This window comes from Pelobates fuscus, chromosome 7, assembly GCF_036172605.1.
Source record: "Pelobates fuscus isolate aPelFus1 chromosome 7, aPelFus1.pri, whole genome shotgun sequence".
Lineage (NCBI taxonomy): Eukaryota > Metazoa > Chordata > Amphibia > Anura > Pelobatidae > Pelobates > Pelobates fuscus.
The window spans coordinates 72,001,022-72,015,216 of record NC_086323.1 but is presented as its reverse complement, the minus strand read 5'-3'; the positions used below and the strand labels follow the sequence as shown (position 1 = coordinate 72,015,216).

At 48.7% G+C, this 14,195-nt stretch overlaps 1 protein-coding gene across 1 annotated transcript in view; it reads right to left on the bottom strand.

The window, feature by feature from the left end:
- The window catches only part of MFSD14A (major facilitator superfamily domain containing 14A), a 48,970-nt gene extending 47,565 nt beyond the window's left edge, over positions 1–1,405 (bottom strand). Inside the window, exon 1 of the mRNA XM_063428416.1 lies at positions 1,322–1,405. The gene's annotated coding sequence lies outside the window, so the exon portion shown is untranslated. The remainder of the gene's footprint in view (positions 1–1,321) is intronic.
- Positions 1,406–14,195: the final 12,790 nt, after the last annotated feature.

The window sequence follows — 14,195 nt, the reverse complement described above, 5'->3', positions numbered from 1 at the left end:
CAGCCCCCCCACCAGCTCTGTATATAACAGCCCCCCCACCAGCTCTGTATATAACAGCCCCCCCACCAGCTCTGTATATAACAGCCCCCCCACCAGCTCTGTATATAACAGCCCCCCCACCAGCTCTGTATATAACAGCCCCCCCACCAGCTCTGTATATAACAGCCCCCCCACCAGCTCTGTATATAACAGCCCCCCCACCAGCTCTGTATATAACAGCCCCCCCACCAGCTCTGTATATAACAGCCCCCCCACCAGCTCTGTATATAACAGCCCCCCCACCAGCTCTGTATATAACAGCCCCCCCCCGCCTCTGTATATAACAGCCCCCCCCCGCTCTGTATATAACATCCGTCCCCCCCAGCTCTGTATATAACATCCGTCCCCCCCAGCTCTGTATATAACATCCGTCCCCCCCCAGCTCTGCATATAACAATAACAGCCGTCCCCCCCAGCTCTGCATATAACAATAACAGCCGCCGCCCCCAGCTCTGTACATAACAAGCCCCCCCCCCAGCTCTGTATATAACAGCCCCCCCCCAAGCTCTGTATATAACAGCCCCCCCCAGCTCTGTATATAACAGCCCCCCCCAGCTCTGTATATAACAGCCCCCCCCCAGCTCTGTATATAACAGCCCCCCCCAGCTCTGTATATAACAGCCCCCCCCCAGCTCTGTATATAACAGCCCCCCCCAGCTCTGTATATAACAGCCCCCCCCCAGCTCTGTATATAACAGCCCCCCCCCAGCTCTGTATATAACAGCCCCCCCCAGCTCTGTATATAACAGCCCCCCCAGCTCTGTATATAACAGCCCCCCCCAGCTCCGTATATAACAGCCCCCCCAGCTCCGTATATAACAGCCCCCCCCAGCTCTGTATATAACAGCCCCCCCCCGCTCTGTATATAACAGCCCCCCCCCGCTCTGTATATAACAGCCCCCCCCCGCTCTGTATATAACAGCCCCCCCGCTCTGTATATAACAGCCCCCCCAGCTCTGTATATAAAACAGCCCCCCCCCCCAGCTCTGTATATAACAGCCCCCCCCAGCTCTGTATATAAAACAGGCCCCCCCCCAGCTCTGTATATAAAACAGCCCCCCCAGCTCTGTATATAACAGCCCCCCACTCCCCTCCAGTATTGTACCCACCGCTCTCTAACGCCACTTACCTGTCTGCCTATCCCTGTCCTCCATCCTATTTCCGCCAAACATGTTCCCACACCCCATGCGCCCCTCTATATCCTTTCCTGGTTACTGTTGATCTCTCCCAGCCCACACTCTCCATATTCGGCCCCTTCCCATTGAAACTACCCCCGACCTACCCCTCTCTTTCCTTCTTTCCGTGCTAGCACTCTCTCAGTCCTCCGCCATATTGCGCATCCGCTACCTTCTCACGTCAAATCGCGCGACCCGCCCATTGGATGCCGACGACCCCACGTGTCCCTGACTAACATCCGCCCTGGAGCCCGCAACACGTGCCACGGAGCGTGCCGGCGAGTCCGCCGCGGCCATTTTGGAAATGGGCAAACAGTGTGTTGTCAGGACACTGAACAGCGATGAGGTAAAGAGAGGCCTGGTAAAACCAGGAAACACTCATCTAGTACACGAACTGTAGGGCCACGTGAATATTCAACGTCATCCTACCTCTCATCATTTCAAATGGACACAGAGGGACACTAATTGTAGGGGTGTGAGGCCAGGAGTGGGGTTGATCTGATACATTAGTATGAGTTCTGCAAGATTCCGTTCAAGGACTTCGCAATGAGGTGGCCTGGGTGCAGGCTGGTCCTTTAGTTTTTAACCTTGCAGTGTAAAACAATTACCAGATTTTACTAATTCCATGATGTAAAGTCATGATTTTATAAAGGCGAGTATTATGATTAATCTCTTTCTTTATTCCTCAGCAGCAAAAGAAAGGATATTGTAGATATTCATGAAAAATTCAATAACAAACATCATTTACCCCAAAGGGTTAACCACATATAACATGTTATCCAATGTGAGTGTTCCTAGCACAATAATGCCCCATGTGACCCCAAGCCACTCCTCTTTCTTGATGTTGCCAATGAACACTTCCACAGACAGAACGATGTTATCCAATAGATGTGCAGAAACCGTGATTCCGGGGAGATTACGGTAACGGAACTCCGGAGAAACTGTCAATCTTCTGCTTGAACTTGTATGGACAGACATGGACCAGTATGACAATCCAATTAGGAGGCTGTAAGACAGAGAAACTAAATGGTAAAATACGTTCTTGGATAGTATTTCCACATCTATATTACAACATTAACCCAAACAATATGTCAGTCCAGTAATAGTCAATCAGGTGAAAGAAAAAAATCACATTACCACACGGCTCGTGCCCCATTACGTGACAGTATATTCACAGGGAGGGCGCAACTTACCTGGATTGGGTGGGCTAATATTCGACCTCCGTGTCCTTTATAATATCATGACTTTACGTCATGAAATTAGTAAAATCTGGTAATTTTATTAAATGACACGGAGGCTCCTATTATGCTAGTTCAAAGCTGCGTGATCACTGAAGTGGAAAAATGAGAAACTGGATGAAAATAAAATTCCCGGAATGTAGATTCGCTGGACCAATCAACTGCACGGAGGAGGTCTTCCAGTCTACATCCCATGGAGAAAGCTTTTGATAGCACCCCTCACAGAATGTGCTCCGTACGTGGAAGTGTCGATGTCAGCCAACTCCATGATCCATTTAACCCAACGAGATATGGTAACTGTAGAAACCGGATGGTGTGGCTGTCGAATTGCTAGAAACAAATCCGGATACCTGGGATCACGAACTGAAGATATCCTTGCTTCATATTCCTTGAGACAAACCACTGGACACAGGTTAGCGTTATATGGAAAGGCTGGGTAAAAAAACGATGTAATGGATGTCTTTATACGTCTCGATATATCGAAGGAAACGCCCTCTGGTGTAAATGAGCGTGCCCAGTGCCCAGACATCTGAGACACGTTTACAGGAGATTAGACAAAACAGCATAACCAGTTTAGCTGTGAGTTGCTTGAACGAAAGGTCCTCATTCTTTGGCCAATTTTCAAAAAGTCAGAGAACAAGGCAAACATCCCATAAGGCTGAATATTTAGGACGTGGTGGGCGTGAAAAATCAGATACCACGCAGGAGTCGACATACCAATGGATGTTTACCTGTTTGAAGTCCATTCCAGCCTTGGTGGCCTACCGAGATAGCTGATCTATATACATTTATTGTACGATAGGCCAGGCCATGGTCTAAAAGCGAAGTAAGGAACCTCAAAAGATGACTCACAGGTGCAGATATGGGATCCACGTGTTGTTCCATGCACCAACTATTCCATGTGTTCCAGACATATAGGTATGATTTCCTTGTTCCTGGAGCCCGCCAGGAGGTCCAGAGTTGCTTGTGGAACAATTGGGATGTAGCAGAGTCCTCAGAGAGGAGCCATGCCAAGAGCTTGAGATGTCCCTGGAGTAGGAGGGGATGTGAGTTCCCACTAGGGCCCAATACGAGGTTGGTGACTACCGGTAGTAACCTCAGGAAGTCTATGGACATTTCCACAAGTGTAGGGAACCATGGTTGAGATCCAGAACGGAGATATGAGGATCAAGGAGGTCCGGTGATGCCTGAGATGTAGCAGAGTATGTGCAATGAGAGAGAAAGGAGGAAAGGCGTAATGGCGAGTATTCGACCACGGTTGAAGAAAAGCATCTGTCGCAAGAGCTTCTGGGTCCAGCCTCCAGCTGAAGAACTTTGGCAGGTGGGGCGTTCAAACGTGACGCGAACAGGTCGATATCTAAAGGGCCCCAAAATGACTGTAAATGGCTAAAGGTGGAAGGGTTCAGTCGCTGGTATCTCGCAGGTGTCTGGAATTTCAATCCGCCACTACGTTGGACATCCCCGGAATGTACTCCGCCTGTACTGAAATTTTGCAATCCAGACAGAATTGCCAGAATTCCTTCGCTAGATCCGCAAGGATTGTTGACCTCGTGCCCCCGAGATGGTTGATATAACGGACCGCTGATACATTGTAACAGGATGGAGCAGTTGGTCGATACATCTAAGAGGCTCCGTAGGGCAAATGAGCCTGCTAGCAGTTCGAGGCAGTTGATATGTACTCCCTGCTCCTCCAGGGACCATTTTCCTCCGGTGGAGGTAGACCCGCAGTGTGCACCCCAGCCGAGCATACTTGCATCGGATTCTACTACGAGGTCCGGAGTGGTTCCGAAGATCGCTCGGCCGTTCCATGCCTCTATGTGTTGTATCCACCACGTTGAAGTGCTCTGTAGTGCAGCGGGCCAGGAAATATGGCCTGGATTGAAGATGAGAGAAGGCCGACAATCCTGGCCAGCTGCCTCAGGGTAAGAACAGGATGTGCTAACGTCCGGCGGATTTCCTTTTTGATGGACTTGACTTTGGATGTTGGGAGTAAGAGTGCTCCGTTCACAGAATCTATGGTGAATCCTAGAAATTCTAATGATTGAGAGGGTTTGATGACCGAGTTTTCCCAATTGATAAGTGTGGCGAAACCAACCTCGCCACTATGAACTGGAGAAGCCTGGTTGCTCGCATGCTTCCTTTAGACTATGGACCAGACTTGAAAAAGGTTTATTTTCCCTGCAGAAAGGCTTATTTGTGCTTTCTGCCAGGGTGTTAGGTAGATTTTATCTACCGAACAAACTACCGTACGAGGGACCACCTAGGAGATGGAGTGTGTCGTCAATTGACCGCCCAGAAGCTGCGGTTAACCGCAGCTTAATTGACAAACGCTGGGTGGCCTTTGTTCGTCAAACGAACACGTGGCGGCGGCCATCTTAACTCCCGAACAGCTGTGTTTTGCCGTCGAGTGTCTGGAACTAAAATCTGACACTCGACTAAGCAAACACCGCTGAGACCTCCAGACTTCCGTGGATTCGTGCTGCAACTACCGAACGAACCGCCGTTCGGTAGAAAGACTAAGGTTCACAAGGGGAATCCAACGAACCCAAGGAAACCCACGGATGGCAAGCCATTTGGGACTTTTTAATACACTAACAGAGACCGACCGCAAGTCCAAACCTTATGGAACTATTTTCGGTTACTTTGCCTGTGCGGTCGGTCAATACTTTAAAGCCCCATAACTCCCGAACCCTTTATCCGAATGGGCTGATTTTCACATATGTTGTTGATACCGGATTTGTGGATGTACCCCAAGTATTTAGGGTACATCCAAGACTTGGGTAAAACTATGTACATGATAATTATGTTAACTGTTTATCTGAGGGGAGGGGATGTGTGGGTTGTACCATATATCTGATTGGTTGTTTTATGCCTTCCCCTGGGTGTGGCCTGTATGTGCACAATTGTAATTAAAACCAGGCTGGGTGTGCCAGCACCTCAGATTCTGCTTGACCCTCAAATCGAAGTGTCGTCTCGTTATTGGGGGAATTGGATTGTATGCTGACTGCCAGGAGTGTAAGCGGATTATATGCTTTTCCTGTTCAGCTATTCCAGGGTTCGTGTGTTTCCAGTTCGGGAGTTGGAAGATTTGTACAGTTTGCAGTTCGGGAGATTGGTGCTTGCAGTAGCTGCTGGTCTATGGAAAAGGAGATTATCGCCTAAACGGTTTTTAACCCCTTGTCTGCTGAAACGGTCCGTTACAATTGGTGGCAAGCGGCGGGATCGTTCCTACAGCCAGAAGGACAGCTACAGAACACCAATTCCTTGGAGTTAGAAATTGAGGGCAATGTTAGCACTCGTGCAGCGCCCCTGGCAGCAGAGGTATCCAGCGACTTGGAGCAGACAAGTATGGAAGGCTCTGACGCTGAAGATGATGGGCTGGCCGAGGTGAGGCAGCGAGTGGCCCAGTATGGGGGTTATGTATCCATGAGGATATTCCAGGTGATCTGGAACCAGGTCATGGCTGAGCGAAACTCAAGGATGGACGGAGAGTATGCTCAGCGGAAAGAGTGTTACAGCAGCAGAGTAGAGGCTGCATCCGAGGAGGTTAGCCGCCCCCCCCTGAGGCGGCAGGAAGAACCCGAAGTAGGGGTCCTCATAGATTGGTCCTGTGAGGAACCACAACAGGCAGGTGGAGATGGGACCGAGGTCTCTCCACCGGGCCCAACGGGATGGTGGGCAGCAGGCCCAGATCCCCAGCAGCAGTGTGTGTCCCAGGGAGCTGAAGGTGCAATCCTTCCTCCCCAGCAGCAGATTGTATCCCAGGGAGCTGAAGGTGCCGTCCTTCCTCCCCAGCGGCAGTGTGTACCCGAGGGAGCTGAAGGTGTCGTCCTTCCTCCCCAGCGGCAGTGTGTACCCCAGGGAGCTGAAGGTGCAATCCTTCCTCCCCAGCGACAGTATGTATCCCAGGGAGCTGAAGGTGTCATCCTTCCTACCCAGCGGCAGTGTGTACCCCAGGGAGCTGAAGGTGTTGTTCTTCCTCCCCAGCGGCAGTGTGTACCCCAGGGAGCTGAAGGTGCAATCCCTCCTCCCCAGCGGCAGTTTACCGTCCAGAGAGAGGAGCTTGTTACACCCTCTCTCCAGTGACAGCCTAACCCACCAAGGGGAGATGTCAAACCCCACAACTGTGCAGATGGGACCGTAGTCTCTGCACTTACAGCACAAGGGGTAGGGACGGTTGGCCCTGTTCCCCAGCCACAGAGCGGTGTATCCAAAGGGGAGACAGTCGGTCTCCCCCTCCGGCAGCCGAGCTATGCACCTAAAGGGGAGACAGTCAGTCTCCAGCAACCAGGCTCCAACCAGACTACTCCCGTGGTAGTGCTGGCACCAGGACAGAGTACCGCTGGTCTCTGGCCCCTCAGCAACCCACCAAGGCAGCCTACCAGTCCCCCACACAGCCGTGGTAAGGCACCTGGACATGGACCAGATTCTCCCTTACCCAGGTGTAGTAACTGTTTATTGTGGAGAAGCCTGGTTGCTCGCCTGCTTCCTTTAGACTATGGACCAGACTTGAAAAAGGTTTATTTCCCCTGCAGAAATGCTTATTCGTGATTTCTGCCAGGGTGTTAGGTAGATTTTATCTACCGAACAAACTACCGTACGAGGGACCACCTAGGAGATGGAGTGTGCCGTCAATTGACCGCCCAGAAGCTGCGGTTAACCGCAGCTTAATTGACAAACGCTGGGTGGCCTTTGTTCGTCAAACGAACACGTGGCGGCGGCCATCTTAACTCCCGAACAGCTGTGTTTTGCCATCGAGTGTCTGGAACTAAAATCGGACACTCGACTAAGCAAACACCGCTGAGACCTCCAGACTTCCGTGGATTCGTGCTGCAACTACCGAACGAGCCGCCGTTCGGTAGAAAGACTAAGGTTCACAAGGGGAATCCAACGAACCCAAGGAAACCCATGAATGGCAAGCCATTCGGGACTTTTTAATACACTAACAGAGACCGACCGCAAGGCCAAACCTTATGGAACTATTTTCGGTTACTTTGCCTGTGCGGTCGGTCAATACTTTAAAGCCCCATAACTCCCGAACCCTTTATCCGAATGGGCTTATTTTCACATATGTTGTTCCCCCAGACTAGGGCTATCTGTGGATACTGTATTTGTGGATGTACCCCAAGTATTTAGGGTACATCCAAGACTTGGGTAAAACTATGTACATGATAATTATGTTAACTGTTTATCTGAGGGGAGGGGATGTGTGGGTTGTACCATATATCTGATTGGTTGTTTTATGCCTCCCCCTGGGTGTGGCCTGTATGTGCACAATTGTAATAAAAACCAGGCTGGGTGTGCCAGCACCTCAGATTCTGCTTGACCCTCAAAACGAAGTGTCGTCTCGTTATTGGGGGAATTGGAGTGTAAGCGGATTATATGCTTTTCCTGTTCAGCTATTCCAGGGTTCGTGTGTTTCCAGTTCGGGAGTTGGAAGATTTGTACAGTTTGCAGTTCGGGAGATTGGAGCTTGCAGTAGCTGCTGGTCTATGGAAAAGGGGATTATCGCCTAAACGTTTTTTAACCCCTTGTCTGCTGAAACGGTCCGTTACAATAAGGAAGCCCAGGTTGTCCAGCGCCATTATGAGGATATCGTCCGAGTCGAACTCCTCTGCTGCGTAGAAGGGCAACCACTGGTTTCATGAGCTTTGTGAAGCACCAAGGTGCCGACGAGAGACCGAACGGCAGGCATTTGAATCGCCACATGGTCTCCTCCAATAGGAATTGTTGGCAATCTTCAGCCATTGGAATGGTGAGGTATGCGTCCTTCAGGTCGAGCTTGACCATCCAGTCCCCTGAAAACAGAAGGTCTCGAAGAGAGTGTATACCTTCCATCTTGAAGTGGTGGTATGTGTTAAAAGCGTTCAGATGTCGTAAGTTGATGACCGGACGAACGCCTCCACCTTTCTATTTCTTGTGTTACCAGATACCGATCGTGAGTGGAGAACACAATGCGGTTGGAGAACTGCGTTTGAACAGGGTGTGGCACAAAATCTATAGAGTAACCCCAGACAGTGTGGAGGACCCAAGCATCTGAAGTGAGCTTGCGCCATTTATCGACAAAATGACACAGTCTGCCCCCCATCATTGTTATAGAAGACAGGTGACATGGTATTAAACTTACTGTAAGGTCGTAGGCCATAGGAAGAACCTCTGGGTCCCTGAGACTGCCATGGTCTGCCCCAAACTGGGAAGAATGGTGAGGTGGACCTGGACTCAGGTGCTGGAAACCTGGAGTGTATGGAGCCTCGGGGTGAACCCTGGGGTGAATGGCCGGGAAAACGACCCCGATATCTGCCGGCCCCGCCAAAAACTCTTTTCATGCTGGCTTGAGCCTTATCAAGTGCCGTTAAGGTACCTACATATGTGCCCAACTCTTTCACAAAATTATCTCCAAACAGGAGGGCTTTTGCCTGTGGCCCAGGCTCTGAGATAGCCAGGTTTACCAGCTTAGGCTCTATTTTTCTAAGAATTGCCTTTCGTCTTTCAGTGGCTACTGCAGTATTGGCGTTGCCCAGCAAACATATGGATCAGTGGATCCACCCCCTGATGGCTCCCAAATCTGCAGGTGTACCACCTGCCAGTGCAATTTCGATCATGTCAAAAATTTTAGCAATTGGTCCAAGGACATCTAGGATTTTATCCTGGCAATTCCGCCAGGCAAAATCCAGGCCCTTCTTGGCCTTCCAACCTATTTTTTTCCCAAATATTGGCCGATTTTTGGGTCCAAGTCAGGGGTGACGCAGACAATATCAGGGATTGTGGTGCGCAGGCATTCTGCCCGGAACTTGTTCAGTGCCACCTTGTCAAGTGGCTTCCTAATGTATTTTGCCACGTGCTCTAGGTTGTACCATTTTGAGGATTTTGGGTGTTGTAAGGTATCAGGGTCAAAGAGCGGTTTGCCCTGAGGGTCAAACAGGGTGGAGTCATCAACTCCATCTTTGGGGTCTTCTCCAGGTACGGTCAAGGAGCTGTGCTCCGGAAAATAAACACTGGAGTCATAAGAGTCCTCCTCATCAGACTCGCTCCGTGCCTCCTCTTGTTCCGATTCAGATTCGGAAGATTCGATTAGAGCTTTTGCCCTCTTCCAGTTCCTCACCGATTTTGCCCGGTGGGGGGCTCTTAGTTGTGGTGCAACCACATCCTCTGTGACAGGACGTACCCTGTCCGTCTGTAAGTTTTTGGAGGCATCCTCGTCCAAATGGCGAGAATTTTTTGCGGATTTACACCCTCTAGGGGCCACCGGTTTACTCTCTGGGGGGTTGGCAGTGAGACCTCAGTGCATGGGTGATCGAATGGGAGAGATTATCTGACATGGCCCCCATAGCGGTAAAGATGGCTTGCGTCACAGACTTCACCATAGCAGCATCTAGGAGGGAATGCAACTCCTCAGAGTCCATTTGCTCCTGTGACGCTTCATTTAATGTGGGTGGCTTGTACACCGTTAGGGGTGTCGGGGTTTTGGTGGCACCAGTGGAAGAACCGGACGTTTCCATCTCTTTACCGGATTGCATGGCACAGAAATTATTTTCTACAAGTGTGACAGACAGAAAAATTAGTCTATAGGAGGGCCAGACACTACAAGGGCTGCAGAATAGGGAGATCCTACCCAGTAACAGGACTTGAAAGTAAGTATACCAGGCACAGGTTTAGCTATAATATGTAGGCACAGTAGTAAAGATAAAGCAAGCTCACCGAGTGTTCCCTCAGGAATAAACTCTTGGGGAGCACCGGTAAGCTGCCCAGCAACCCAGCCGTCCCAACGGCTTAATCCCGCCCCCAAAGAGCAGTATTGGCCGCGTAAGAAAAGTGCGGCAAAACCGCCAACCCCAAGTGCACTTGCGATGTGCGCATGCGCAAGCGGCGCTAGCCACGGCCAAAGCCGCGATCCACCGGGACTGCGGAAAAGAACGGTACCCGGTGGGAGGAGGGAGCCTCAGGTCTGAGGCTCTCAAACAGCAAGAGAAAATTGGTCGGAAAATAAACAAACCGACCAGGTGACTGAGGGGAAAAAAGGGGGGTGGGGGTGAGGGACGGAAGGAAGTTGCCGGGAGTGAGAGGGAAAAGAGCAACAATACTACTATAAGGAGCAATAAAAGTGGGGAAAGAGGCAAAATTAACCCAAATAGCATACAGAAAATAAACAATTTCCCAAATTATGACAGTTATGAAAATTTTTACTTAGCTGAGATGGCAGCAGCAAAAGAAAGGGGAGTGGTTTTGGGTCACATGGGCATTATTGTGCAAGGAACACTCTCATTGGATAACATGTTATATGTGGTTAACCCTTAGGGTAAATGCTGTTTGTTATTGTTTTTTTCTCTTTGAAGATCTACAATATCCTTTATTTTGCTGCTGAGGAATAAAGAAAGAGATTAGGCATAATAGGAGCCTCCGTGTCCTTTAATAAAATTACAGCTTTGTAGATACAGCAATGCTTATATCAGAGAGTTAAATTCAACTTCCTGTGCGCCACTGGAGCCATGGATTGGACGAAAAGAGTCTGCATTTTAATAGTGCTTCTAGACGCCTGCAAATTATTGTATTTATCCTGGAAATGGGCCAGCTGCCCACAACAATTTTGGGGGGCCCATCAAGTGGACCATGCACGTATAGTCACCTGATGGGCATCGCTGAACAAGGGCCTGATTTGGAGCTGCAGCCCTTTAAGAGCGTTACCGGCCACTGTAGTATCGGCTAGATGGGACAGACGATCAATTCCTCCCAGATTCGTAAGAGAGCGCCACAGGAGACATTGGCAGATAGAAGGGGAGAGGCATTTGCTCCCGCGAGAAAATAGTGCAGCGCCAGGGTCCTTTCGGTAAGCCCATACACTTACGACAAACCTGCAGGTCTCATTAGGGACTAATCGGGTGCTGCGGCACTTTGGCAGCGTGACCAGTCCTTATTTTTTTCTTCTAAATTCTTTATTTTGATTTTAAAGGTATCAATTTTGTCAAGGAAATACAGAAATAAGAACAAAGTGTGGGGAGGTTAGACAATCCACAAAGAACATAGGTTGTATATTCTTGTCAAACATGGAGGAGGAACCGTGGATTGTTCATGGGGCTGGGAGTTGCGCCATGACAGATTGGCGTGGAGGTGAGACCCGCGGTAGTTCTGAAAAACAAGGTTTTGACTTGTGTGTAAGGGAGTCGCTAATGGGCCCCATGCGGCAAGGCGTTCGTCAAAAGTAGTGATTAGGTCTCTGTCTTTGTGTTGGTGAAATGTGGAAGTGAAGAATGGTTCCCCTAACATGTGCTACATTGGAGGTCTAATAACGTTAATGTCGGGGAGAGCTATGTTAGTGGAGGTTCGTGCTGTTCCCATGTAGGTTTGTAGATGTCTGATGCATGTGTTCTTGGTAGTCTTTTTTCCCATTTTATTAGATTGGCAAAGGTCAAAGTAGGTTTGATGGGGTATGAGAAGAGGAAAAGCAGAGTAAGGGAAAGGGTAGTTCGGGCACCAGCCCCCCATCTCCCCACATGGAAATGTGTAGGAAGGGATAGGGATGTGTGGTGTATGGGTAGGATGTGCTAAGAGTCCAACTGGCTGGTACGTGTGCAGGGTTAAGTTGCTTGCGGTGGTTACCATGGTAGGGATGTGTTACCTTCAATCCATGGGTCCCACAATTTTTTAAAGGTGTTCGGGGTGTCTCTGACCTGCGCTGTTGTTTGTCTTGAATTTTGATGTACATTGTCTGGCTGGAGGGGATTTTCTGGGATTATCAGAGTTCCCCTATGGCCCTGCGAGTTGCCATGGGGATCCTGGCTGCAAGTTGATTTTAATTTCATGTAAGGGGGTCTATCGATTTCGACAGCAGGAGTGCCCAGGGGTTGAGCGTGAAGGGTCTATTGAATAATCTAGATAGTAAGTTTGTTATTTGAGTCCATAGTTGTTCGAGTTTGGGGCAACTCCAACAGCAGTGTATAAAGGAGCCTGTTTCTCCGCACTGCTTCCCGCAGAGGTTGTTGGGTAGTAAATTCATGTCTGATACCACCGGAAAAGCATTTTGTATGCAATATTAAATATTAATATCAATATTAAAATCAATATCTCCGCTGGTTCTTACACCCTGAAACTTAAGCAGAGATACGCTTCCAGCGTGCCATTAACTACTTACGAGGGCTACATCCTTCTATAAGTATAAGGTTCAGTTTTTATTTTTCATTATTTTGTTGTCACCTATTATATATAATTTTTAAGTCATCCCAATAAAAGGTAAATTTTAGTACATACAGGGTTTTTAGGGACCTTTTTGTCCTCTGGGTTTTCTCCTTGAGCAGGGGTTCTCAACCATGTCCTCATGGACCCCCTACCAGTCCATGGTTTAGGGATTACCTGGGTGTGTCTAAGGTGTTTAGAAAAAGAAACACCTCAAAGGTGTTTTTTTCCCTTTTTCTAAACACCTTAGACACACCCAGGTAATCCCCAAATCCTGGACTGGTAGGGGGTCCTGAGGACTGGGTTGAGAACCCCTGTCCTAGAGGATACTTGTTTTCTATGGGGAGGTCTAATGTGCGCTAGCTGCCATTGCCGTGCATGCGCATTAGGTCTCCCCCGCCGACTGACGTCTGCGGGAAAGGAGCATAGGCGGAGGCTGACCCAGCGCCGAGGGACATCGGCGCTGGATTCTGGTAAGTGTCTGAAGGGGTTTTAACCCCTTCAACAACATGGGATGCGGGGTGGGAGGGAGAGGGGCACTGCAAGGCCCTGCAGTGCCAGGAAAACGGATATGTTTTCCTGGCACTGGAGAGTCCCTTTAAATTAAAAATTCACTTTGAATTATCACTTTAGTAAATAAATCCTGTACATCCTGAATGTCATGTGCAAAGGACAGAGCTTATAAGAATGATTGACATGTAGCTAAGTTTGAGTTGCTCAGGTGCAGGATGAAGAGGTGTGGATTTCTACATCTAATTTGATTTGAACATCTCACATGTGCATATTTGTTTAATATAAAGAACAAATCATAAATATTAAAACTCACAGGAAGTGATAGTTTCCCTTGAAGCTATGTAGATACCTAGAATATCACTGGAGTATCCTTTTAATTCATACTGCTTAGTAAACTCAACATAGGCATGCGAATGGGGTGTGCCTGGGCACACCCTAATCCCCACTGCCCGCACTATGTGCCTCCCTCCGTGGGCAGGTGAGTAGGATCAAAGATCTCCCTCACCGACCCACAGTATGTTCAAGTTTTTTTTAATCTATGAAATTGCTGGAAATGTTTTTTAGTACAAACTATGTATATACCAGTGTAACGGTATCTGAACTGACTTTGAATCCATATCTGTTTTGTGGATCACAGAATACCTTAAAATTCTCCATTCTTAAAGGAACACTATAGTGTTTGAATATAAACAAGTATTCTTAACTACCCATTTTTCAGCCCTTGCCGTACTGGTCTCCATCCTGCCGCTCTGCCTCTTTTGCCAAGATCATCAATGTAAATCCAATCCAATGTTTCCCCATAAAGAAGAGTCTAGTGTGCGTGTTCGGCAAAACACCATGCGGTGCCAATCAGTTGGTCTCTGTGAAACAATCTGATTTAAATAGAACAGTTTATATGCTTAAGCATATAGCGGGATTTTAACTCAGCAATGTCAGTTGCAGGGATAAACAGATGGACATGGCACCAAGACCACAGTTTATTGGGATGAAGTGGCCTTGGTGCCTGTAGTATCTACAGGATTAAATAATACATTTGTATAGACAAACCACATTTGATAAAAAC